The sequence below is a fragment of the Schistocerca americana genome, chromosome 1, assembly GCF_021461395.2.
Source record: "Schistocerca americana isolate TAMUIC-IGC-003095 chromosome 1, iqSchAmer2.1, whole genome shotgun sequence".
NCBI lineage: Eukaryota > Metazoa > Arthropoda > Insecta > Orthoptera > Acrididae > Schistocerca > Schistocerca americana.
In genome coordinates, this window is record NC_060119.1 from 584,254,955 (window position 1) to 584,281,084 (window position 26,130).

Here is a 26,130-nt window from a genome sequence, read left to right on the forward strand (position 1 = left end):
GAACATTAAGCTGAATAAATTTTCTCACATTCTGAAATATTCATAAAATCTGGTTCCATCGTCTATCAGTTCACTATACAGAGTCGCAAAATCCCCTTCTTCTGCTCTATTTTCCCACGCCCGATGAAACAACATACTGTTTCACATGTTGTTCCTCTTTTTCATGCAAAATCGCTGCAGTCAGCATGAGATCGTCGTCCGAGGACTTCGCCATCCCGACCGATCAAGTGCACTGCTAAGCACCGGAAGGAACACTGTCCACTGTGGCACAGAGGCCGATGCAGTCACGGGACGATCAGAACACTGACACATCCCTGGTGTGTTTGAAGTGGCCTTAAACCGCCTTCACCGGCCATGACTCCTCCATAATGCACTATGGGACCTAACATCTGAGGTCATCAGTCGCCTAGACTTAGAGCTACTTAAACCTAACTAACCTAAGGACATCAGACACATCCATACCCGAGGCCGGATTCGAACCTGTGACCGCAGCCAAAGCGCGGTAAATGTATGTGGCACCAGTTGTCTTGTCAGTTATATCTGCCAGGGTGAGTAGTGGCAACAGCAAAATTCGGTGGCGGTTGCGGCATGATGTGGTCGTGTTTTCCTTGGAGGGGGCTTGCATCCCTCGATGTTTATCGTGGCACTGTCACATCACAGGCCTACATTGATGTTTTAAGCACCTTCTTGCTTCCCTCTGTTGAAGAGCAATTCAGGAATGGTGATTGTATCTTTCAACACGATCGAGCACCTGCTCATAATGCACGGACTGTGGCGGAATCTTTACACGGCGGTAACCCCCCTGTAATGGACTGGCCTGCTCAGAGTCCTGACCTGAATCCTATTGAACACTTTTGGCATGTTTTGGAACGCCGACTTCGTGCCAGGCTTCACCGACCGACATCGATTCCTCAGTGCAGCACTCTGTGAAGAATGGAATGCCATTCCCCAAGAAACCTTCCAGTACCTGACCGTATGTCTGCGAGAGTGGAAACTCATCAAGGCCAAGTGTGGGCCAACACCATAATGAATCCCATCATTACCAATGGAGGGCGCCAGGAATTGTAGGTCATTCACATCCAGGCGTCCGGATACTTTTGATTACGTAGTGTACGTCTGTTGGCCTTTGTCAGACCAGTGACAGACAGTACCAAGAAACCTAGAGAAGAAACGGAGGGGGAGGGGGATGCTGGGTTGGGAGGTGGGTGGCTGTATTGTTTGTTCCAATAAAATAGAGGGGCAAGGGGCCGGGTGTTTAACTTTGCAAAAATGCTGTACTTTCCAAAACAAAACACGAGGCGAGGGGACCGGGAGTTGTCATTTGTTCTAACCTACTTTCAGTGACAGGAAAAACCACTTAAGAGAACAAAGACTGTGAAGGGATGGGGGTGGGGGCACCATTTCCACAAGAACACTGCTTGTTTTACTACTGGCATTTCCAGAACACCCAAAGTGCCGACATCTACATCTGACAAGTCATTTGTTACTGGAAAAAAGTCGCATGGTAGGGTTAAAATGTAGAGAAGGGCCCAGGTTCAAAGTCGCAGCTTTGTTTATTCGAGGAGATGATTAAAACCTTGACAATTCCTTGTAATCATTACGATATTTATCATTATTGTTACATACTCACCTTGTGCCATCATATTGCAATTTTTAGTGACTTAGGATGTTCAGACAGGTTAAATGAAAGCATTCATAAATGAATAGTCCACTTGCTTCAGACGGCAAAAATAGAATATCCACTGGAACGCAGGGCTCAGATCGAATACGTCTGAGATCAGTTTTTATAATCGAGCTCCCCATCTGAGATTCATGGTATGAAAATTTACAGAAACAAGACCATAAAATATCACTGAACAATTAGTTTGTACTCAGTATATAAGATTTAAATAGCTGATACCGAACGAGATGTTTTCTATCTCCGTTACTGTTATGGCGTCTCCACTTTGCTGGACGCATCGCAATTGATACTGATGCGGGGCTCTCGGTGACGCCTGCGTATCGCATACGTCTACACAGCAGCAACGCCCGCGGAAATATCTAGTGTCAGCCGCTGAGAGTTAATTTTCCACCTGCTACGTGTCGCTAGTTACACCGTGTTCACTACTGTGTCACACTCTGTCTGCAGTCACTTCAATTACTGTCCCGGAGCAGTGTCACGCATCGGTCATAGCCAGCAGTAATCTCAGCTGCTAGATACTCGTATAATTAGCGTACCAATTATTACAGTGACAGTCCAGCTGCCGAAACATGGGTATCATGTCAGTTTAAATTGTATTGCGTAATATTACTTCACGGTGTATTTGGTAGCACAACACAAAGCAACCGCAGCAATCCATTTGAGACGGTAACTGTATCAACAACGCGACTGCACAAGCAGTGTAAGCTATTGTACTTGAGTATATATTTGTACATAAAAGAGCTACTCCTACTTCTTTGCAAGCGACCGTTATTCAATGACATTTTCAATAGTTTTGGACAGACTCTTATTCGTCAGTTCTGAGTACTGTCTATGGCAAGATACGAATGTAATGTGTCAAAATAAGTGAAATTATGTATGAATCGAAATTTAAGTGTTACAAATTTTCTTGTAGTGGCCATATTCGCAGCAGCTGTATATAAAGTGCTTCGATGCAATGAATTAGAAGTTACCTGTAAGTACATTTCCAGTCCATGAAGAAATGTTAAAGAGCTGTTTTTAAATACACTCCTGGAAATGGAAAAACGAACACATTGACACCGGTGTGTCAGACCCACCATACTTGCTCCGGACACTGCGAGAGGGCTGTACAAGCAATGATCACACGCACGGCACAGCGGACACACCAGGAACCGCGGTGTTGGCCGTCGAATGGCGGTGGCTGCGCAGCATTTGTGCACCGCCGCCGTCAGTGTCAGCCAGTTTGCCGTGGCATACGGAGCTCCATCGCAGTCTTTAACACTGGTAGCATGCCGCGACAGCGTGGACGTGAACCGTATGTGCAGTTGACGGACTTTGAGCGAGGGCGTATAGTGGGCATGCGGGAGGCCTGGTGGACGTACCGCCGAATTGCTCAACACGTGGGGCGTGAGGTCTCCACAGTACATCGATGTTGTCGCCAGTGGTCGGCGGAAGGTGCACGTGCCCGTCGACCTGGGACCGGACCGCAACGACGCACGGATGCACGCCAAAACCGTAGGATCCTACGCAGTGCCGTAGGGGACCGCACCGCCACTTTCCAGCAAATTAGGGACACTGTTGCTCCTGGGGTATCGGCGAGGACCATTCGCAACCGTCTCCATGAAGCTGGGCTACGGTCCCGCACACCGTTAGGCCGTCTTCCGCTCACGCCCCAACATCGTGCAGCCCGCCTCCAGTGGTGTCGCGACAGGCGTGAATGGAGGGACGAATGGAGACGTGTCGTCTTCAGCGATGAGAGTCGCTTATGCCTTGGTGCCAATGATGGTCGTATGCGTGTTTGGCGCCGTGCAGGTGAGCGCCACAATCAGGACTGCATACGACCGAGGCACACAGGGCCAACACCCGGCATCATGGTGTGGGGAGTGATCTCCTACACTGGCCGTACACCACTGGTGATCGTCGAGGGGACACTGAATAGTGCACGGTACATCCAAACCGTCATCGAACCCATCGTTCTACCATTCCTAGACCGGCAAGGGAACTTGCTGTTCCAACAGGACAATGCACGTCCGCATGTATCCCGTGCCACCCAACGTGCTCTAGAAGGTGTAAGTCAACTACCCTGGCCAGCAACATCTCCGGATCTGTCCCCCATTGAGCATGTTTGGGACTGGATGAAGCGTCGTCTCACGCGGTCTGCACGTCCAGCACGAACGCTGGTCCAACTGAGGCGCCAGGTGGAAATGGCATGGCAAGCCGTTCCACAGGACTACATCCAGCATCTCTACGATCGTCTCCATGGGAGAATAGCAGCCTGCATTGCTGCGAAAGGTGGATATACACTGTACTAGTGCCGACATTGTGCATGCTCTGTTGCCCGTCTCTATGTGCCTGTGGTTCTGTCAGTGTGATCATGTGATGTATCTGACCTCAGGAATGTGTCAATAAAGTTTGCCCTTCCTGGGACAATTAATTCACGGTGTTCTTATTTCAATTTCCAGGAGTGTATATATCCTAGATGTGAAACCATAACCTATGTGTAAAAATTGATAAATCATGTAGTATTTCAGGACACCTACTGAAGATGCCTTGTAGAAAAGGCGAAACGAGTCTGAGTGCATAATTCAAAAAAGTTTTTGATGTGCAGCATGCAAAAAAGGCATTTTCTTTGAAACAACTGCAAATTTTAGCAAGTTGAGAAAAAGAAATAACGCATGGATTGGCAGCTGCCCGACTGGTGATCTGTTATACATTGTCCTGTACAGTAATGTTACCATCGCCTTTGTCCGACGTCAACGCGCCAAAATCACACACAAATTACATCTGGCAGCACTAGTAGTGGACGATATATAAATCGAATGCTGTCGTTGTCGTAATGCGGAAACGAAGCGGTTTCTCTGACGTCCACAAGGAAATGATCATTGGCCTTCGCACCAAGAGCGAAAGCATTTCCGAAATGGTAAATTTCGTAAACTGTTAGCGGGCAGCTGTGTTTAACGTACAGCGTCATGGTGAAATGCGAATCCAAACCCGGTTCCGAGCAACTGCGGTACACTACGAGCCATATGACAGAGTTCATCGACGACCGTGGAGACACGTACGGGCGAATAGAAATGCAAATGTTGAGCAACTGATTGCCAAGCTGAACCATGAGGCTAACAACTGCGTCTCCTCTACGACCGTTTGGCGAACGTTGCTGTGTATGGGCGTCTGCAGCAGGCACCTGGTTCTTGCATCCATGCTACATAGGCTGGAACTTGCATGTAAATACCGTAATGGACGTGCAGTGAGTGGCGACAGGTAGCTTTTGTAGATGAATCACGTTTTCTGCCACATCAGAAAGGCGGTCGCTGGTGTGTCCGGCTTGAAATGTCTGGAAGCAAGGGGGTCCAGCCTGTAGGAGGGAATATTATTGGCTGAGGAATGTTTTTGTCGTATTCCCTGTGTGACGTCGTATTTCTGGAAAACACTGTGCATCAGCACAAGTATGCATATATCCTAGAGCACCATGTACACCCCTACATACAGTTTCATTTTCCTCAGCTCGATGCCAACTACCAACAGGACAATACAACGACTAACACGGCTCGCAGTGTACGTGCGTTATTTAGCTAGCACCAGGATGCGTTTACTGCGCTCCTTTTGTTATCGCTACAATAGGTACTACATATTAAGCTCTTATCTAACTTCTTTGTCTGTTTTTACTTAATGTGACTTATGTACAACCGTGCTGTTTGATGTAACATCCATGTAAATTTCATTATTTATCATAATTTACGTAATTGTAACTAATCTAGGTCAAAAGTGTCCGCGCCGGTAGCTGAATGGTCAGCGTGACGGATTGTCAATCCACTGGGCAGCGTTCGATTCCCGGCTGGATCGGGGAATTTTCTCCGCCCAGTGACTGGGTGTTGTGCTGCCTTCATCATCATCCTATCATCCTCATCACCTGCAGATCGCCGAAGTGGCGTCAAATTGAAAGACCGGCACCCGGCGAGCGGTTTGCCCGATGGAGGGCTCTAGCCATACGATTAAATTAAAAAAAAAAATATGTCAAAAGTAATGTGCTGTAAAATAATTTAAAAGTTGAAACTTTAATGGTAACACTGGTTCATGCATAGGGAAAGTAGACTTGTAATCATGTGAAACTTAAGGGAAGTCCCTCCGTAACGGAACAAGTTAGGCAGGAATAGAAAGGATGTGTCTGGGAGTCGAACTGTAAAGCTCTTTTGTGGTATGAGCCAGTCGGAGGCTAGCAAGCAAAGGGTGCCCATCTTGGGAACTGAAAGAGGGGAGAATAACTGCAAGATTACATGACATAGCCTCGGATGTGGAAGTAAGTCGGCTTGTTATTCATGGCATCCTTTGGTTAGCTCTGTACTACGAAAACACGACGCTAAGAAGACAATTTTCGGAGCTTGATCCAGAGAAAGACCCATGGACACTTGCTCTGGTTTTTTGATTTTATTTCTTTGGATAGCTGGCCGGCTGCGGTGGTCTAGCGGTTCTAGGCGCTCAGTCCGGAACCGCGCGACTGCTACGGTCGCAGGTTCGAATCCTGCCTCGGGCATGGATGTGTGTGATGTCCTTAGGTTAGTTGGTTAAAGTAGTTCTAAGTTCTAGGGGACTGATGACCACAGCTGTTAAGTCCCGTAGTGCTCTGACCCATTTGAACCATTTTTTTTAATTGCTGAGTGATTGATGCTGTCACTACCTTCATCTCAAATTATCAGTTGGTCACGGTTTAAATGCAATGACCAGTTACGTGGTTTCGCTTTCAATAATAATTTTGTGCTGTGAAAACTTTGTGTTGAGCCACAGTGTATTATCCTCAGTCGTTTCCTAGACAGTGTCCTATGCAAAGTACTGAACTGAGAACCAGTTATATTTGTTAACAATCAATTCGTGGAGTGGTAAAGTACATAATTATTTAGTGAACGTAAGTTTTGAAATACCTCACGTATTTTTTGTAAATGGACACTCAAAGTTTCATCAAAATACAGTTACTAAGAGAAGATATGAATTATTCACTTCAAAGGTTTTTCGGATTGAAATAATAGTGTTTACAGTTTCATGTGTTATGTGATTAACAGTGTTTCCCATTTTGTGCTGTGACTAAAGCGTTCAGCCTCGATATGGGTCCATCAATTGATTAGTTTCTGGATACCCATGCTAAGCCAGATGTAAATGTAACATTACAATTACAGCAATCAAGAATAACCAACTGGCTGCAAATATTGAAACTATACCAGAACCAAGTACCACATGTTTCATTTGAGCTAAATATTATATGGAAGACCGAGCGAGGTGGCGCAGTGGTTAGCACATTGGACTCGCATTCGGGAGCACGACGGTTCAATCCCGCGTCCGGCCATCCCGATTTAGGTCTTCCGTGACTTGTCTAAATTTCCCCAGGTAAATTCCGGGATGGTTCCTTTGAAAGGGCATGGCCGACTTCCTTCCCTAATCCGATTAGACCGATGACCTCGCTGTTTCGTCTCTTCCCTCAAACAACCCAACCAAATACAAAGAAGTCAGATACGAGAGTGCCAGAAATATAATTCACTAGTGGCTATAATCTTTAAAATACTTCTCCATAGACTCCAACGCAGATATGTGGCTGAATCGAAAGACTTGATTCCAAATCGGAGACAGCATTTCTACCGGAGAGTGTAACACTGGAGATCTGAAAAGCCTGTGTACATTACTTATGAGTTCAATCAGCTCAGCATCTACTGTACGCGATCCTCCTCAATCAACCATCGCCTATAACCCAATGGATATATCGCAGAACCAATGACATGGCATAGAGATAGAATGCATTAAAATACTGGAGAAATATCTCATGGCAGCATGAGGGAATTGCAAATACCGGCTTCATAAACCACGTTCCTTAGCCGAATCATTTTCTAAATTCGGTGATTTTATTACGAGCTTACACCGCTGGCGACGAGTAACCGCACTTCCTGTCTGTTGTTAATGCACACTTCGATGTTCACCGTATATATTCAGTGTCACGGTATTTGTGTGTCATTTGCAGGTAATGCCATACCTCGGTTTATAAAGCCAGTATAGCTTTTAACATGGATACTTGTGTGCGCCGGTGGAATCAAGACCGATTGTAACAGTAACATGGTCGTTGCGATGGTGGTTTTAACATCTGGCGACTCGTAAGACGGATACGTCTCTCTTTGTAAGACACAGTGGTACCACTCGCAGGAAAAATGTATGAGACTTGTCTACCTACCGCTGATTTTCGTTCAGTATTGTTTCATATCGTCAGCAATCAGTATTGGCGAAGTATTATGCGTAGCAGTAGGGGATGTGTGATTGTTTCGCCCGGAGCATCAGGTTTATAAAGAGTATGTGTGTGTGTGTGTGTGTGTGTGTGTGTGTGTGTGTGTGTGTGTGTATGGGTTCCGAGATGTGCAAAGAAAATGACTATGACCCGTCATAAGGAAGGTATCGATTTGACGTGGAATACTGCGATAGCAAATGGAATTAAATTTTTTTTTTACTTGGAAAAGTATGTCAAGTCATAAAAATGGTACAGATATCTCCATTTCTAGAATCACTCCATCAGCAGGGGGTATTTCCGATAATTCGCTCGTTGTCGAATGTTGTCCAATTACGACCGCAATCGAAATATTTAAATGCTAGTGAAGTGATCAAATATATATGTAGCTGGGGTCCCAGGACGATTCTGTCTAGGGGTGCGTGTCGCACGGAGGCATTGGCCTGTGGCAGGAATGATTCACGTTTCCCGCTAGCAGCGGGAGCTGTCCGAATGGAAAGACCGGTTGGGGTACAGGAATATAGGTGACCTAACCGTGTCGTCCTCTAGACGGCTGAGTAGCGAACTAATACTCAGAAAGTGTTGGACAGTCTTCGTGATCGCATGTGTTCCCCATGGAAATTTGAGAGCAGTCAATATCGACGTGTGTTTGCACTGCGCCATTATCCTCTTCCATGTAAATTGTCCGGTTGACGGCGTCTGCAGACATCCGTCTTTATTTAGTCGAGGGAACATCGATTGTGGTGTGTGTCATATGCATCTACCAGGTGAAAAACGTGTGGAAGCCTTGTTTGCTGGTTCTCTAGGCAACACCATAGTTGACATTGTAAATTATACGGATGATTTGGAATCTATTTTATCACCGACATCGGTAATCAGGAGTGGAAATATCAGTTTCCTGTATTTTATCGATTTGTCACGTAAAGAACTTAGCAGAAGGCTTAAGTTTGTAGTTAGTCAATGGTTTACAGCACGTTGCACCTATCTAAAGTTTCGTGTTTCTAGAGAAATAATTTCCAGTCTATAGTTTCGGAATTATACTGTGCAAGAGATCGGTAGCTTACGGCTAAGTGTTTGGTACTGAGAAGTATTGCAAAAATTGTATAATATTGTGGCAAACCATGTGAAAATACATATGTTCTTGTAATCCCAGAGTCTAGTGATGGGTGTAGAAAGCAAGCAGGTAGTGGCCGAAAACAGTAATGCCTTTGTGCCCAGGGAAAAAGGGCCAGCCTTTCTACAACAGTTTGGAGAGTGACCTTGGTCCACTGAGGGCCCTCTTGTCATGCTTTGGGCCAATGTGTGTGTGTTGGGGGTGGATGACTTGTGACTGTCAGCTGCTCTGGATGACCTACCGAGCTCGCTGGAAATAACTAGTGCTGCGAGGAGTATATATGGTGCAATTGCTTATGCTGTCTGTCTTCACAGTATATGCACGAGTGTCTGGTGGCTCGTAGCTATATGCAGGATGCAGAAGTGGAAATTTTGAATGGCACAGGATACGATTTGTGTGTTTACTATATTGATATGGTGCGTGGAGATCGGTTTCACACGTAAGTATTCAAGCTTTTGTAGTCAGTGGGAGAGTAGGGTAATTGAGGCAGTGTCTTTCTGTATTTGACGATCTGTAGACCACTTTTGCGGGGTTTAACTGTCAGTGCAATATGGCGATCTATACAAAATAGTTTTGCTGCTGAAAGTCTCATATACAGAAAAAAATGACGAACAGTGGTCCCACACCGGCAGCAGGAGCAGTTTGGCCGGTAAATTCAGTAAGAGCCAATCAGAATGATCCATTCCTTCAAAAGGCATCTTTTGTGCTGGGACATAGCACCCTCTATATAGCAGTGAAATCGCTTACCATTTGTTGAAAGTATGACGTCACCATTTCCAGGAAGGGTAACATGCGATGGATAGGGTGCCTCTTTAGGACGATCAGGAGGAATTCATTTCGCTTTATTCTGGGCTATTTTCGTAAACATGTCCTATTAGGACAAGAATTTCGACGTAGACTAGCTGAGACATCCCGAATGTTTCTACAGAACAAAGGGGTCGGTTAACTATTTCTGCGATGCTTTACGATTTCCGAGAGGAACCTTTTAGCAGCATCTCATGGTGATCACACTGGACAGAGCTACTGTCTATGACAGTTCACATTGTTTAAATTAACACTACATGCAATGAAGAATACTTTCGTCCATCCTATCCAGCAGCCCAGCAAAGGATGAGTCCTTTTCCCACCAATTCCAAGGAGGAGGTGGTGGTTAGATGACTTAGGTTTATGGAGGTAGCCCAAGTGACATCTTTTCCCACTAAAATTTAATCTTCCTTCCATGATGTCAATGTGATGTTGCCCCACCTATCGCCGCCATCTTGAATAAATTTGGCAACAATGCAGAGTTGGTCCATATGATGGTTGCCATACTATTTATACCTAGTCAGCGTCATTCAAACTGCCACCTGAGAAGGCACCTGATGGGAGACTGGCAACTCCACATTACCAAATAATCAAAAACCTAATTACACAACTGGCCATTAAAATTTGCTACACCAAGAAGAAATGCAGATGATAAACGGGTATTCATTGGACAAATATATTATTCTAGAACTGACATGTGAGTACATTTTCACGCAATTTGGGTGCATAGATCCTGAGAAATCAGTACCCAGAACAACCACCTCTGGCCGTAATAACGGCCTTGATACGCCTGGGTATTGAGTCAAACAGAGCTTGGATGGCGTGTACAGGTACAGCTGCACATGCAGCTTCAACGTGATACCACAGTTCATCAAGAGCAGTGACTGGCGTATTGTGACGAGCCAGTTTCTCGGCCACCATTGACCAGACGTTTTCAATTGGTGAGAAATCTGGAGAATGTGCTGGCCAGGGCAGCAGTCGAACATTTTCTGCATCAAGAAGGGCCCGTACAGGACCTGCAACATGAGGTCGTGCATTATCCTGCTGAAATGTAGGGTTTCGCAGGTATAGAATGAAGGGTAGAGCCACGAGTCGTAACATATCTCAAATGTAACGTCCACTGTTCAAAGTGCCGTCAGTGCGAACAAGAGGTGACCGAGACGTGTAACCAATAGCAACCCATACCATCACGCTGGTTGATATGCCAGTATGGCGATGACGAATACGCGCTTCCAACGTGCGCTCACCGCAATGTCGCCATCATTATGCTGTAAACAGAACCTGGATTCGTCCGAAAAAATGACGTTTTGTCACTCATGCACCCAGGTTCGTCGTTGAGTACACCATTGCAGGCACTCTTGTCTGTGATGCAGCGTCAACGGTAACCGCAGCCATGGTCTCTGAGCTGATAGTCCGTGCTGTTGCAAACGTCGTCGAACTGTTCGTGCAGATGGTTGTTGTCTTGCTAACGTGCCCAACTGTTGACTCAGGGATCGAGACGTGGCTCCACGATCCGTTACAGACATGCGGTTAAGTTGCCTGTCATCTCGACTGCTAGTGATACGAGGCCTTTGGGATCCAGCAAGGCGTTCCGTATTATCCTCCTGAACCCACCGATTCCATATTCTGCTAACAGTCATTTGAGCTCGACCAACGCGAGCAGCAATTTCGCGATACGATATACCGCAATCGTGATGGGCTACAACCCGACCTTTATCAAAGTCGGATACGTGATGGTACGCATTTCTCCCCCTTACATGAGGCATCACAACAACGTTTCACCAGGCAACGCCCGTCAACTGCAGTTTGTGTATGAGAAATCGGTAAACAGCCTACATAGGGATCCAATCATCATTGTTTTGAAAGAACTTCAGTTTCAACGTAAGTTAATAAAGCTAGTAGAGGTATGTTTACAGGAAACCTACAGCGGAGTAAAGACCACCTCACGAGTTGCAGAACATTATTAGGTTAACTGGTCTTCGACAATAAGACGCATTGTCTCCAACACCTTTTAATTTTAGAAGATATAGAAGAAAACACCTAAAATTAAATCAAGCTGGAATAAAAATAAGTAGTATTACAATAAATTGGCTTGGATATGGAGACTATATGTTCTGATAAGTGGTAGTAAAGAGGACTTTCAGCTCAAGACAAGTTCCTACAGAAATATTGCCATGAAGGCAGGGCACACGAATTAAACTGGAGAAAACTGAGTACATGGTCATAAACAAGGCACCCAGTGATAGAACCAGACTGACAGTTGATGAATTCACTTTTAAAAGTGTAGGCAAATTTAAATATTTTGAAGCATTTTTGGTGAATAGAATACAAGTGGAAGAGAAATTGAAATCAAGGCAAGGTTCGCACTGGCAAATAGATCATATTTTGGCTTACAAGATGTACTGTGCAGTAGACCAGCTTCGAAATGTTTTAAAATCAGACCGTATCAGGGGCTAACGCTTCGAGTAGTTGTACCTGGTTGTGAAACATTTACGTTAAGGAAAACAGATGGATAAAAACTACTGGTTTTCAGGAAAAAGATATTAAGGAACACCCAGTCACAGGAATGGCGGATATTAGAAAACCAGGAACTGGCAGACCTATACTCACAAACGGATACTGTCCAAAGGACGAAAAGAAAGAAGACTGACGCGGACTGGACGCGTTATTTAAGGTGGAAGAGGAAAGATTATCACAAGAAGCATTTTCAGGATCTGTGGAAGTTAGAAGGGGCATAGGAAGGAATGAAAAAGTTGGAAGGAAGGTATCAAGAGGGATTTGGAGATGATGGGCCTGAGAAAAGGAAAACGGACTACGGAAGCCATGAGCAGGAATGAATGGTGGAGCGAGGGTACCCTAGGCCAAAGCGAAAATGAAGAAGAAAGAATCTGATAAGTGAACGTGATTAAGAACATCTCTGCCCTATCACCATATTATCTCTATGTAAGAAATGCAGTATTTGGGCACACTACATGGTAGTAACAGAGTGAAGTGATTATGTTGAGTTAACAGAGGGTGGAATATAGCTTTATCAGTTGAAGGTTTTGTTTATAGTTGTATTTCGTTGGTATTCAGCAGTGGTGACAATAGACTTTTGTAGGTTGATGAGTGCTACGTGGTTCTGGAAAATCAGATATGAATTTTTGTTGACAGTGAATAGGATTTCTTAATGATGATTAAATGTTTGATGAGTACTTTTTTCCCACAAAAATGTAATGAATATAATGGACAATGAATGCATTTATTGTCGGAAAAGGTGGTTAATATTGTATAGATATTTCCGGAATGTTATTTTATGCTCTTGATTGTAAGGAGAATACTGATGTTTTGTGATTGGAAAGAAGCACAAGGATCCCACTTTCTAATGTTATCTGGGGACGTGTAGTAGGCCAGCCAGGGTGGCCGAGCGGTTCCAGGCGCTACAGTCTGGAACCGCGCGACCGCTACGGTCGCAGGTTCGAATCCTGCCTCGGGCATGGATGTGTGTAATGTCCTTAGGTTAGTTAGGTTTAAGTAGTTCTAAGTTCTAGGGGTCTGATGACCTTAGAAGTTGAGTCCCATAGTGCTCAGAGCCATTTGAACCATTTGATGAGTAGTAACTAAAAGCCTATACTTTAATGTAATTACTACTATCACTGTTAATACAAACGACTCTTGCCATGAGACTTTGGATGACTCAACAGCATAACCGAACGCCGTGTCATCCTCAGCCGACAGGCGTCACAGGATGCGGGTAAGAAGGAGCCGTTACTCGTCCCCAGCTCGCCAGCAGTGCTCAGCAGCCTCAGACGGTCACACATTTGTTAGCCAAGCCTGACAGCGCTTAACTTCGTGATCTGACAGGAACCGGGTTCACCACTGGTGCAAGGCTATTGGCACTTAGCATGTAGTTTTGTATGAGACGCCTTTCTCGCTTACCGTGCACTCGAGAAACTTCGGCTGAGCTTCTGTGTCGCAGTGATTGTTATTTGGGACCGAGATAGAAGGAGCGTCCTATCTCAATGTTGTGGGATCTACACACTGAATAAGGAGCCAAACCTTCTCCGCTGTCCTAAACTCTTGCCTGCAGGTGCCATCAGCTGTCTGCTACACACAGTCGAGGCCCCGTTAAATCTGAGAGGACTGCTGCCGTAATGACATTCTTTCTGGACGACATCAAAACGAATGTTTCGCCAAGTGGTGACAGCTAATTTATCTCGTAAAGGAGATATGTTTCTTTGTATCCATTCTAGTATGTTCAACCATGTGGCACTCAACTTCATCGAAATGGATTCATTTGCTAATCATTGGAAAGATATGAAATTGCAGTGGGTTGGTTTTCTTCACTTTTTGGCTCGGCGATATAATGGACATTTCCCGAATTGGCACTTGCTCTGGATTGAGCTAAGATTTATCTATTCAGCAAGCAGTGCGCTTGTAGTAGTTATCGATGGTAAAGAATAACTTTCGTTCCCATCCCTTAGTGAGAAAACGAAAGTGTGCTCATGAAATTCCTTTTCTACTTTTATTTATTTATTTACTTACTTTGCGAACATGTCCCGGTCTTTCCTCACATCTGTTCAGCGTAGATATGCCAGTGAATTTAATTTGTATGTACAGGAGGGATCGTACCTGTATGTTACGTTGTCAGACGTAGTTACTTTACGTACTGTATAAAAGCAAAAATGTTTGATGAATAAATAATTCATCTTGAATGTTTAAAATCAACCTATCCCTTATATATAACAACACATCCCAATTCTGAATGTATTAACGAAAAAGTAGCATTTCCCACCAAGAAAGTTAGGTACGATGTTCTGCTACTGTCAGTGACCAACTGAAATTAAAACAAACTTAATCGTTGCAGTTTGATAAAGAAGACACTACGTGATGTATATCAAAACGTGAGGGCCATTAAATTAAATCGGAAGTTACCACGCTATATTATGTAATTAATGTACGACTGTGTTATGTTGTTCCATTTTTCTCATTTAATAAAAATCAACTAATTCATATGGCGACCTGCGTTCCATTCCGCGGATCAATATAAATGAATTAATTCGTATAGCGTACCATCTCCACTTCTCAGGATTAATATAAATCATTCATTTTAACAGACCCTCCCAGAATGTGTTAGCTCTAGCGTTACGAAGACTGTCAGTAATTTGGGCGAGTAATTGGGCGATGGATATAACAGAAGAAGATCATGGCACATATTTGTCGACACATTATCCTGGGATGCGTGTTAGCCAGACCTCGCACAACAACCGCTACTTGGAAAAAAGAAGGCGGAGCGAGATCGTCAAGTTAAATCTCAGTAAAGAAGACAAGACGATGTCAGTCACAGGTCTTGTCCAGATATTGACTTCACCAGGAAACTTAACACGGAAAAATTCTTCTGCCGTTAGTTTACGAGGAATGACCCTAAAAGATCAGTTGGGTGGGTAAATGAGAAGAACCGTAGCAGGAGATTTTGTTTGCTTATATTTGTCAGACATGGTATGCACAAATAAATAAAGTTTGCATCTCCCCGGTTCCCAGAAATCCTGAAGATAGAATGTGACTGTGGATATTGTATCACAGACACAGTACCTTTGACTGTTCAGAGATGTCGCTAATTCCCCCCAAAGATGTAATCAACCATGCATGAGCAGCGCCTATTAGACGGAGGGGATCCGACAGCCCATAAGTTCCAGTCGTTTCATCAGGAAGGAGGTACATCGCTAGTGTTGTCTGTAGTTCAACCTTGCCTAGACGGTCAACACCGCGGTTCGATCACGTCTGCAGTGTTACTTTGTGCCATAAATCGCTCTCAACAAGGGAGGTGTCCAGGCGTCTTGGAGTGAACCAAAGCGGTGTTGTTTGGGCATGGTGGAGAAACAGAGCGACAAGAACTCTCGACGACATGCGTTGCTCATGCCGCCCAAGGGTTACTACTGCAGTGGATGTTCGCTACCTACGTCTTGTAGCTCGGAGGAACCCTGACAGCAAAGACACCATGTTGAATAATGCTTTTCGTGCAGCCACAGGACATCGTTTTACGACTCAAACTAAGCGAAATACGCTGCACGATGCGAAACTTCACTCCCGACGTCCATGGCGAGCTCCATCTCTGCAACCACGACACCGTGCAGTGCGGTACAGATGGGCCCAACAACATGCCGAATGGACTGCCCAGGTCTGGCATCATGTTCTCTTCACCGATGAGTGTTACTTATGCTTTCAACCAGACAATTGTCGGAGATGTGTTTGGAGGTAATCTGGTCAGGCTGAACGCCTTAGGCACGCTTTCCAGAGAGTGTAGCATGGTGGAGGCTCCCTCTTGTTTTGGGGTGGCATTGTGTGGAGCCGACGTAAACCGCTGGTGGTCATGGAAGGCACCGTAACGGCTGTACGATACGTGAATGCCATCCTCCGACCGATAGTGCAACCATAACGGCAGCATAATTGCGAGGCATTCGTCTTCATGGACGACAATTGGCGCCCCCATCGTGCACATCTTGTGTATGACTTTCTTCGGGATAACGACATCGCTCGACCAGAGTGGCCAGCATGTTCACCAGACATGAACCCTGACGACTTGCCCGGGACAGTTTGAAAAGGCCTGTTTATGGACGACGTGTACTGTAACTTTTGTCGTAGATGACATGTATTTCGCGTTGAGATTGTGAATGATCGAACTGGATATGAGCTCGAGTGTAACAGACCACTTTCGCTATTAGTTTGCTTTCTGAATAAAAATTATTCTAACCAAATCGCAACTTTGTGGCCTACATCATTTATTGGTCGTTAATTTAGTTCCCGATATTACTATTACTGCTGTTATCACACTATGTTAACTTCGTATTTCACAAACTTGCCATCAGACAGACAATTTAACCAAAGGGTCACAAGTGTCTAATTTAGGGCGTGTAATGCGACATGTGGAGTTCAACCACTAGCCGAGTTTGCGCCAAGACTTTTCGACGAAGCGGAACCACATGTGAGCCCGAAAATCTTTGGGTTGTTGGCTCACAAAATTCATTCACCTGGAAAGAACTTACGGATAGACATGAAGTTTGACGCCAAACTGTTCATGCGTGGTTGGTATCTTTAGCGCACATGTGAAGACTGGAACCTTGCCAGCCAGTAGAAGACCATCTAAAAAAATGGCTCTAAGCACTAAGGGACTTAACATCTCAGGTCATCATTCACCTAGACTTAGAATTACTTAAACCTAACTAACCTAAGGCCATCACATACATCCATGCCCGAGGCAGGATTCGAACCAGCGACCGCAGCCGCCGCGTGATTCCAGACTGAGAGAGGACCATCTCTTGCCACTATGTATCGCCTAACGTTCAATGGCAAAAACATAAAAGCAAGAGAACAGATTTTAATGTTGACGAGTAAAATCGGACGACAATGCCAGTGCAAAGGGCAATAGTTTCTTCTTGCACGCAGTCATGGACTGTGCGGCTGCTCCCGGCGGAGGTTCGAGTCCTCCCTCGGGCATGGGTGTTTGTGTTTGTCCTTAGGATAATTTAGGTTAAGTAGTGTGTAAGCTTAGGGACTGATGACCTTAGCAGTTAAGTCCCATAAGATTTCACACAAATTTGAACATTCTGATTTTTCTTCTTGCATGGTAACTGCTCCTGACCACAAAAATCCTTGTTTGGAGCGCGTTCGGAAAAGAATAAAATCCGATGACAATGCCTGGGCAATTTGCAATGGTTTCATCTTGCACGACGACTGCTCCTGACCTCGAAATCCTCGTTTCGAGCAGAATTTTTTTACAGCAATGATTTCTATCTCCCAAGCCGATTTCAAAGGAAGAAACTGAACAACTAGGCTACAACACTCCAATGGCTTAAACTAGTTAATGTTCATGACAATTAAAATACTACCGAGGGGCGATCGCACTAGCTATGGGAGGTTAAGAGCAACTAAGAGTACTTCACACAGCAGACATGTCACGCTATTTACCACGAAAAATAGGAAAATAAAAACAGCCCTCTGCGAATAACCTGGCACCGTCACATAGAAAGAATTTTTTAGGATTTGAAATAATAAAATAGACGACTAAAAGCTATAGTTAGTTATACAACTATGGTGATACACCGGTCACGATCCGTACTTTTTCCCAAAACGTAGTGGAGAACAGTTTTCTGAAGTTCACACAGTCTCAACCCACTTTGGTACCAAAAGTCATGGGCTATCGATATGCACAATATGCAGATGGCGGTAATATCGCTTATGCAAGGTATAAAGGGGCAGTGCATTGGCGGAGCTGTTTGTTGTACTCGGGTGATTCATCTAAAAAGGTTCCGAAATCATATATCGGAGTGTAAGACGTATCCAGGAGCAGAAGTAGACTCAGATCACAATTTAGTAATAATGAAGAGTTTCTAACAGACTGGTCAGATGGTTCAAATGGCTCGGAGCACTATGGGACTTAACAGCTGTGGTCATCAGTCCCATAGAACTTAGAACTACTTAAACCTAACTAACCTAAGGACATCACACACATCCATGTCCGAGGCAGGATTCGAACCTGCGACCGTAGCAGCCGCGCGGTTCCGGACTGCGCGCCTAGAACCGCGAGACCACCGTGGCCGGCAGACTGGTCAGGAAGAAGTATTTTGTAGAGAAGCGGAATACGGGAATACTAGGGAATGAAGATATACATTAGAAGTTCTCCTAGGCTATGGATACTGCAATAATAAATATCTCAGTAGATAATTCAGTTGAAGAGGAATGTACATCTCTAGCAAGGGCAATCACGGAAGTAGGAAAGAAAAATATAGGTACAAGGAAGATAGCTGCAAGGTAACCATGTGTAACAGAAGAAATACTTCAGCTGATCGACGAAAGAAATAAGTACAAAAATGTTCAGAGAAATACAGAAATACAGGTCACTTAGAACTGAAATGAATAGCAAGTCAGGGAAGCTAAGACGAAATGGTTGCAAGAAAAACGAGAACAAGTCGAAAAAGAAATGATACCTTGAAGAAAGTCAAAAGCGTATTGGAAAGTCAAAATAACTTTTGGTGAAATTAAAAGCAACGACAGTAACATTTAAGAGTGTTTCGGAAATTCCGCTGTTAGATGCAAAGGATTAGATAAATAGGACAAATAAGCACATACATGAAGTTCTCATATTTGAGCATAATCGTTATTAGTACTTTCCACTTGCTTCTATTGTAAAATACTTTTTGCAGACGCTACAAAACTGTTATTGACTCCTAATCATATACCCAACTCCCAGCTTTCCTGTCACTATTGCTGCTGCTATGGTCACTAATATCACACTGTTTCTCGTCATTAGGTCCTGTAGCTATCCGTGTCAAGAAAAATGGTGTATTCATCGGATACCGAACGGTGCGTCAGTAATGAGCCCACTGACGCAGTCGATATTTTGGTGAGCATAGATTTTACTGCAACAGCAGCCCTATTATTATGTAAGATTAATGTTAATGTGTCATATATATTTCTCGTAATACAATATTCTTGTCTAATAGATGTAATGTTATACTAATTGGAAGGTATGGCGGAAATATGGGTGAATCCAAATGTGAAGAGAAAGTTGACTGGTCCATGGATTTGCAAAGATAAAATTAGGTGGCTAGGCAGAAGGAAAATAAAGCGGGAACATATAGGTACGAGGAAATTTGGAACAATATTGACAACGTGAGATACTGATTAGCGGTTTGATAGTAAAAATAGAACTGGAATATGTCAAAGGCGCTGCAATAATGAGAGGACAAACTTTAGTTCCTTGTTTAATGCAATGTTACTTTAGGTCAGACGTGTGAGAATGAGAAGATTGTTCCTTAGACGAATAGTTGAAATGGACAAGCACACGGAGAATATTTTGATTTACACGTAGATTGCGGTCGTATGTCTTGTAAGCTGTCGGAGTTATGGAATTATGATACATAGCGCCTATCTACTCGGATGCATCATAATTCAGCATACGAGGCTCAAAATGATCGTAAGTCAATGATATGCTCAATGTTCATGGAAGGTCTAAATTGTTTATATGTGTCGCTGAGAATTTTGTGAATCACATTTGTTTCTCTTACACATGACCTTTTAGTGTGATGTATAGCTAAAGCGTTAAATCATAATTATCAAATAGCACCCGGACCAAAATTCAGTACTGGAAGCGGGTGTCTAGAAGCAGTTTGTAGATATTTGAACATTTCCTGAAATACGTATGACTAAATGCCTCTTTCTCTCTCCAGCAGGTGTAACACACCACCGCTATCGGTTTTAATGCGCTAGAGACGTTTGGGGTTAGGTGATAGTCGTTGAAAAGTTTGAGAAGCACTATTTTCAAAATATAAACGTATCATTGGCACATGTATGGTCATCTGTCATCGCAGTTCCTGCCTTGCTATTTCAGCCGTGCATGCAAGGTCACTTTACCATCACCAATCACATTTAAATTACATTTTTGCATTTTATATGGATTCGAAACGTGTTATTAACAGTTATAAGTAAAAAAATATGATTATCGTTTCGTCATTATTCCATAAATGATACACTATCTCTCCATATGCTCAACAATGAAATAGGAAATAAAAATTGTGGCAGGTTTATAAGACATATATTTACCGTTTCAGTCCCTTCATCATTAAGCTGAAAATAACCTTACTGATGCCACCATTGAGTTCCGTGTCTCCAGTACGTACCCAGAAAATTATCGCGAGACAATAATCTTCTCCAAACTTTGCGGGGAAGTTGTTCTGAAATCGTTCAAATTAACATTGTCTCTTCTCTGTTGCTTGAGGAAAACTTTTCTGCGATTCTTCTTACGCCTTAGGGGAATAATACCACTGTTCGACATTATTCCATACACTACTATCCCTAAGCAGCGAACACAGCTTTTGTGGTCAGTCTCTAAAGATCGCAGTTGGTTAAGACTACATGTCTTCTACTTCGTACAGTAAATAAGTAGGTAAGTCGCTGACACACATATTCTCCTATACTATCTGCAAATAAATGCCATTAAATAATTCCGTACTTAAATAAGTACGAAGAGCTGATATTTTCGCACACGTCGTGTCTCAGATATACATTACACTTGTCGCTAATGCTCTAGTTTCGAAATAGGGCAAGGAGCAAAACGATTTTCCATCTTCCTCGCTGTCCGCGTTCATTTTACGGTCGGCTACGCTCTCCTCTCGGTTGCTTACTCAGAGAAGATTGCTTTGCAGCATGTTCTTTGAAATTTCCACCCCCTACCTACTCTATAACGGATGTCAGCCCGCTTTCGCTAATGCAAAGTATAGGGACCTAACATCTGCAGAGGCGGGCACCGTTCTTACAGCAACAGGTTCATCTCTGTAATTTCCTCTCTGCGCACGTAATTATAATATGCTCCTTTCTTAGCAGTGCTTGTTTTTGGGTACCTAGGGCCAATACGTGATATTGTTTACGTGCCGTATTTACGCATAGGTCTAAATGTCGCAATGCCAAATTGGTAAGTCAAGTAAATTACTACGAAATTACGGAAAATCCTAACAAACAATATGACCGTAGTTAAGCGAATTTATTGGCAAGGATTTTCGCCAAATTTCTAAGTAGGTGCAACACGCTGCCATCTGAAATGACAGACTCACGCATTTTAAAGACATAAACAAATGCAAGTCTTGCGCAACAACACAACACTTTAAATCTTAGCTGCTGCTAAATCTTTCGGGATATGAGGTCGTGGACAAAGAAACTCTTCTGTTCCTGACGTTTCGTCCAGGACAGTGCAGGACATCTTCAGAGGCGCTCCTCCGTTGAGTCTTGCCGAATGACCTGCTGGACGTCTGAGAACGACAAATATACAATAGGAAAGGGGGGCGTCGTCGAAGTGACACATGATGAGCAGAGATAATCCCTGTCAAAGATAAGACTTAAATTCATATGCATCAGGATAATTTTAATACAGACGAGGAGGCACTGAAACTTAGCGACATATGGACAGCAGCTCTGCAGAATCGCTAGACAATTTTGTCTTTGACAAGACTCTGCTCATCACGTGATACATCGACCATGACTCCTTTTTCTACAGTATACATGTCGCTCTCGGATGTCCGACCGGTCAGTCGGCAAGTCTCAGTGGAGGAGCGTCTCTGAGGATGTGCAGCGCAGTGCTGGACGAAACGACAGGAACAGAAGGGTTTCTTGGACCACGACCTCACATCCCGAAAGGTTTACAGGCAGCTATGTCATCCGGTCGTGAAAGCCTTCATTCTATGACTTCAAAATCTTACTTCGTGAAAACTGAGTAGTCAGTTCGTGAGAATTATAGACCAGTACGCGGGGCGTTTATTGCTATGTCGTGCTCAGGGGGAGGTATGATATATAGAAACGGCTGAGTATGCAGTTAAAATCAATTAAAAGAGCACAAATCGTGCTACAGAAGAAACACCGCAAGACCTTAGGGGATCCCAGCTAGATTCTATACTAAATGTTCAAATGGTTCCAATGCCTCTGAACACTATGGGACTTAACATCTATGGTCATCAGTCCCCTAGAACTTAGAACTACTTAAACCTAACTAACCTAAGGACAGCACACAATACCCAGCCATCACGAGGCAGGGAAAATCCCTGACCCCGCCGGGAATCGAACCCGGGAACCCGGGCGTGGGAAGCGAGAACGCTACCGCACGACCACGAGATGCGGGCTATACTAAATGTACAGAGAAACTGGTCCCTTTGGTCAAAGGGTTTTATTGCGGGTCGCTACATCAGTGGAACGCGTCGCAGACTGGATAAATCTGAAGGCCGTGACGGTCTAAAACAAAGGTCGCAATGCCAACAGGCAGTAGTATAAAGCTTTATGAAACCAAGTTCTTGCAGACTGTGGAACACAAAGCGACGTGCTGGAAAGTAACGCCTCTGAGGTTTTCATGTGAAAACTTTCGAAGCGTTTTAAATAAAACCAACGTTGTTGGTATTCTACGTGTTTTTCTAAACATAGTCACCCTGTAAACGAACACATTTCTCCCAACGAGACACCAGTATAATGATACCGTCGCTATAGAATGAATGATGTTGTTGACGGAGCCACAATGTCATCTGTACTTGCATCACCTCATCACTAACGAAGTGATTCCCTCGAAAGTGGTGTTTAAGTTTTGGATGCCCTCTTATTGTCAGGGTAAAAATTTTGAACGCAGCTTTCTCTACCTGTCAAAATGTTAAGGAACACATCAACCGAAATGTGAGATAAATTGTTGACAGATGTAAAATATCCTCTGTTTCAAGTAAGGAGTGAGCATTCGAAGTACCACCGTGCGCACATTTTTCTATACTGCAGTTTTCAGTGATGGCCTGTGCACGCTCTCGTGATATGCCACACTTACCTGGAAGCTGTGTCTGTTATCCGACGATTTTTCTCTGGTGAGTTCATCGACGGGATTCCGACAACTGTCGTCGGCTGCCGTACGCGGTCGTCCTCTTCAATCTGTCACAGAAGTTGATGTCAGCACCACCGTGTCCTTCATTACGAGCAGGAACAACTCAACGTCGCACATTACTGATGTCGATACAATCGTCACCGTACACAGCTTTCATTCTTCTGTGGATTTCAGTTGACCGAATCTTCCCTGCGGTTAAATAGTCGATTACAGCACCCCGTTTCCCATGCACCGACATACTCATAGTTACGTTACACAACGTTGCAAATCAGAGCCCTCTAGCGGCGGAGGATTCCAGCTTGCGTAAGTAAGCAGGAATGTCGACTCAGTAAATCATTGATGAGGCAAACCATTGTGGCAACCTCTTTGATAGCATACTGCCTGGCATGGATTCTACGATTCCTCTACAGGAATCCAGAAATACGTGGCATCAGGTGTCTACGCACAGGTCAACCAGTTCCCTCAAATTACGGGTCGGTGATTTACTGACACGAGGCTGGCGCCTAATGTGTATTCCACTGGGTACAGATCAGGGATGGAGCATCGCTTATTTAAGCAACAGCTACATCACCTTCCTTAGCAGTTATCGTACATGGAGGTGCAGTGCCTGCACAGTTAAATGCCAAGAGGGGTAAAATTTCTTTTTTTATTTGTTACATAGGATGTATTTTTTATATCACTACATCCCCCTAATTCTATTATATGTAAATATTCCAGTGTGGGTCTGAAGATGGACTAAAACGGACCGAAACCGATAACTTTATAAAAAAAAAGTTAATGGCGGTCGTGACTGTTTATACTTAGTTTTAGAGTTTACAGCATTCTCTTTCTTTCCATAGTACGACGTACCCTCAGTCTTCAGATTACACAGAATATAAAGCACTGCCTTTTACCCTCACGGCTACGGGATATAATATCCGATTTCTAACATACCATCCCTACACAAAGCACGTAAACCAGCTACAGGCTGTCCTCACCATGCTCACTACGGTACACTCCTAATGCTCCGTGCATGACAACAACAACAAGACCACCCTTGTCCGTTCTCCGTCTGTATCGCGTTGTAGTTGCCGCCTTGTCTGACCACCAGATAAAGACGTGCCCACTCTGCACTTAGGCGAGGCCCGTAGAAGATTTGCCGCCCCCCACGTTGACTGTCGACTGGATCTGGGCTCCTCGATACTGTTGAACGTCAATCCTCGCAGCTACTTATCGACCAGCTGTATGCCTGCTTCAACTGCCGTGTATTTAAAATGTACGGCACACAGTCGACATCCAAATGCGATTTCTGAATGAGAAATCTGCTGCGTAATCTTACCTCGTGTACGTATTATAAGAGGCACTACTCCTATGTATTTGGCGTATTTTTCTTGAAATGCTAATCACACGCATATTGAAAAATTTATATAAGGTAATCGATAGATCTGCTTTCAGGTTGGCCGGGATACAAAGCTAAGAGTCAGGCATCAGGCAAGGAATGATTTTATTGCTCATATGTCGTGTTTCGGAATTTATACATTCTGAGACATCCAGGAACAATTTCTACACGTAGATTTAGCGTTTCCAGTTGGATGTGTAACAAACATTCACAGACCACCATTGCAACCCAGTTAGCCTTAATGCAGAACTGCTAATTATTACATTAATAGTTGTCTGCCCTCTGCATGACTTTATATCAAATTATATTCATAAATTTGACGTTTGTTGTATATAATATTTCTGACGGTGAAGTTTTAATGGCCATCATTGTGTATAACATACAAAATTACGCTGAGTACAATAACTGAAACTAAAAGATTTCTCGACGGATAAAGGTTAAGAAACAAGTTTTCAGGACAGAATAATAAGTAGGCCCATATTTAGGTAATGGGCGTGGCGGGACCAGACACAGGAACCCTACACTGCCACCCATGGGACGCTCATCGTGTAGTTGGTTTGCGGTTTCCTTCATCCGATCTGTCCTGATGTGTTAAGTGGGTATTCGTGTCGTGCAGATGTTTCCATGTTGCATTTGCGTTGTCATTGTCGAATGGAAGTGTGAGGATCACACACGTTGCCCTCACGTAGTCTGCTCCTCTCGAAAAGCACCAAGAGGATTACCGACCTTAACGCCCCCATTCGAATGATGGAAAACCATAGACAATGTCACAAGCACTCACTTCATGAGGCGCTGTGGAGTCGTTCGCAATTTAATCCAAGATACTGGCGCAAAAACTAGTCATCAGAAGCATTACACCATCCCGTCTCTCTCCCCCTTACCATCAAAAACTAGCAGCTAAGTTTCATCCATCAGCGGGATTCGAATCGGCTTACCCTCCAAGTCGAACGCCACCATACACGCTTTCGTTGGTGACCTTTTTCTTATTTTATTTATTTATTTATTTATTTGGAATGACCCATAGCTGCGATAGTTGGGTAGCGTCCTTCAGCTCGAGGAAATATTGGTTTCGTTCTGATGTTAATTATACATGTATGTGATCAGTCTGTAAAATGAGAGCAGGGTCTGGTATTACACACATCGAAAAATGTTTTACATCGCCCCGGCTCCCAGAACTTCTGAAGATTGACGGCTGTATCACATACACAGTCCCTTTGACTGTTCAGAGATGTCACTAAACCCGCCCAAATATGTAAACAAACATGCATGAGCAGCGCCTATTGGACGGAGGGGTCCGACAGCCGATCAGTTCCAGTCGTTTCATCAGGAAGGAGGCACAAGACTCGTTTTGTCTGTAGTTCAACCATGCCTAGACGGTCAATACCACGGTTCGATCGCGTCCGCATTGTTACTTTGTGCCACAAAGGTCTCTTAACAAGGGAGGCGTCTTGGAGGGAACCACAGCGATGTAGTTCGGACATGGAGGAGATACAAGAGACACGAACTGTCGATACACGCTCAGCCCGCCCAAGGGCTACTA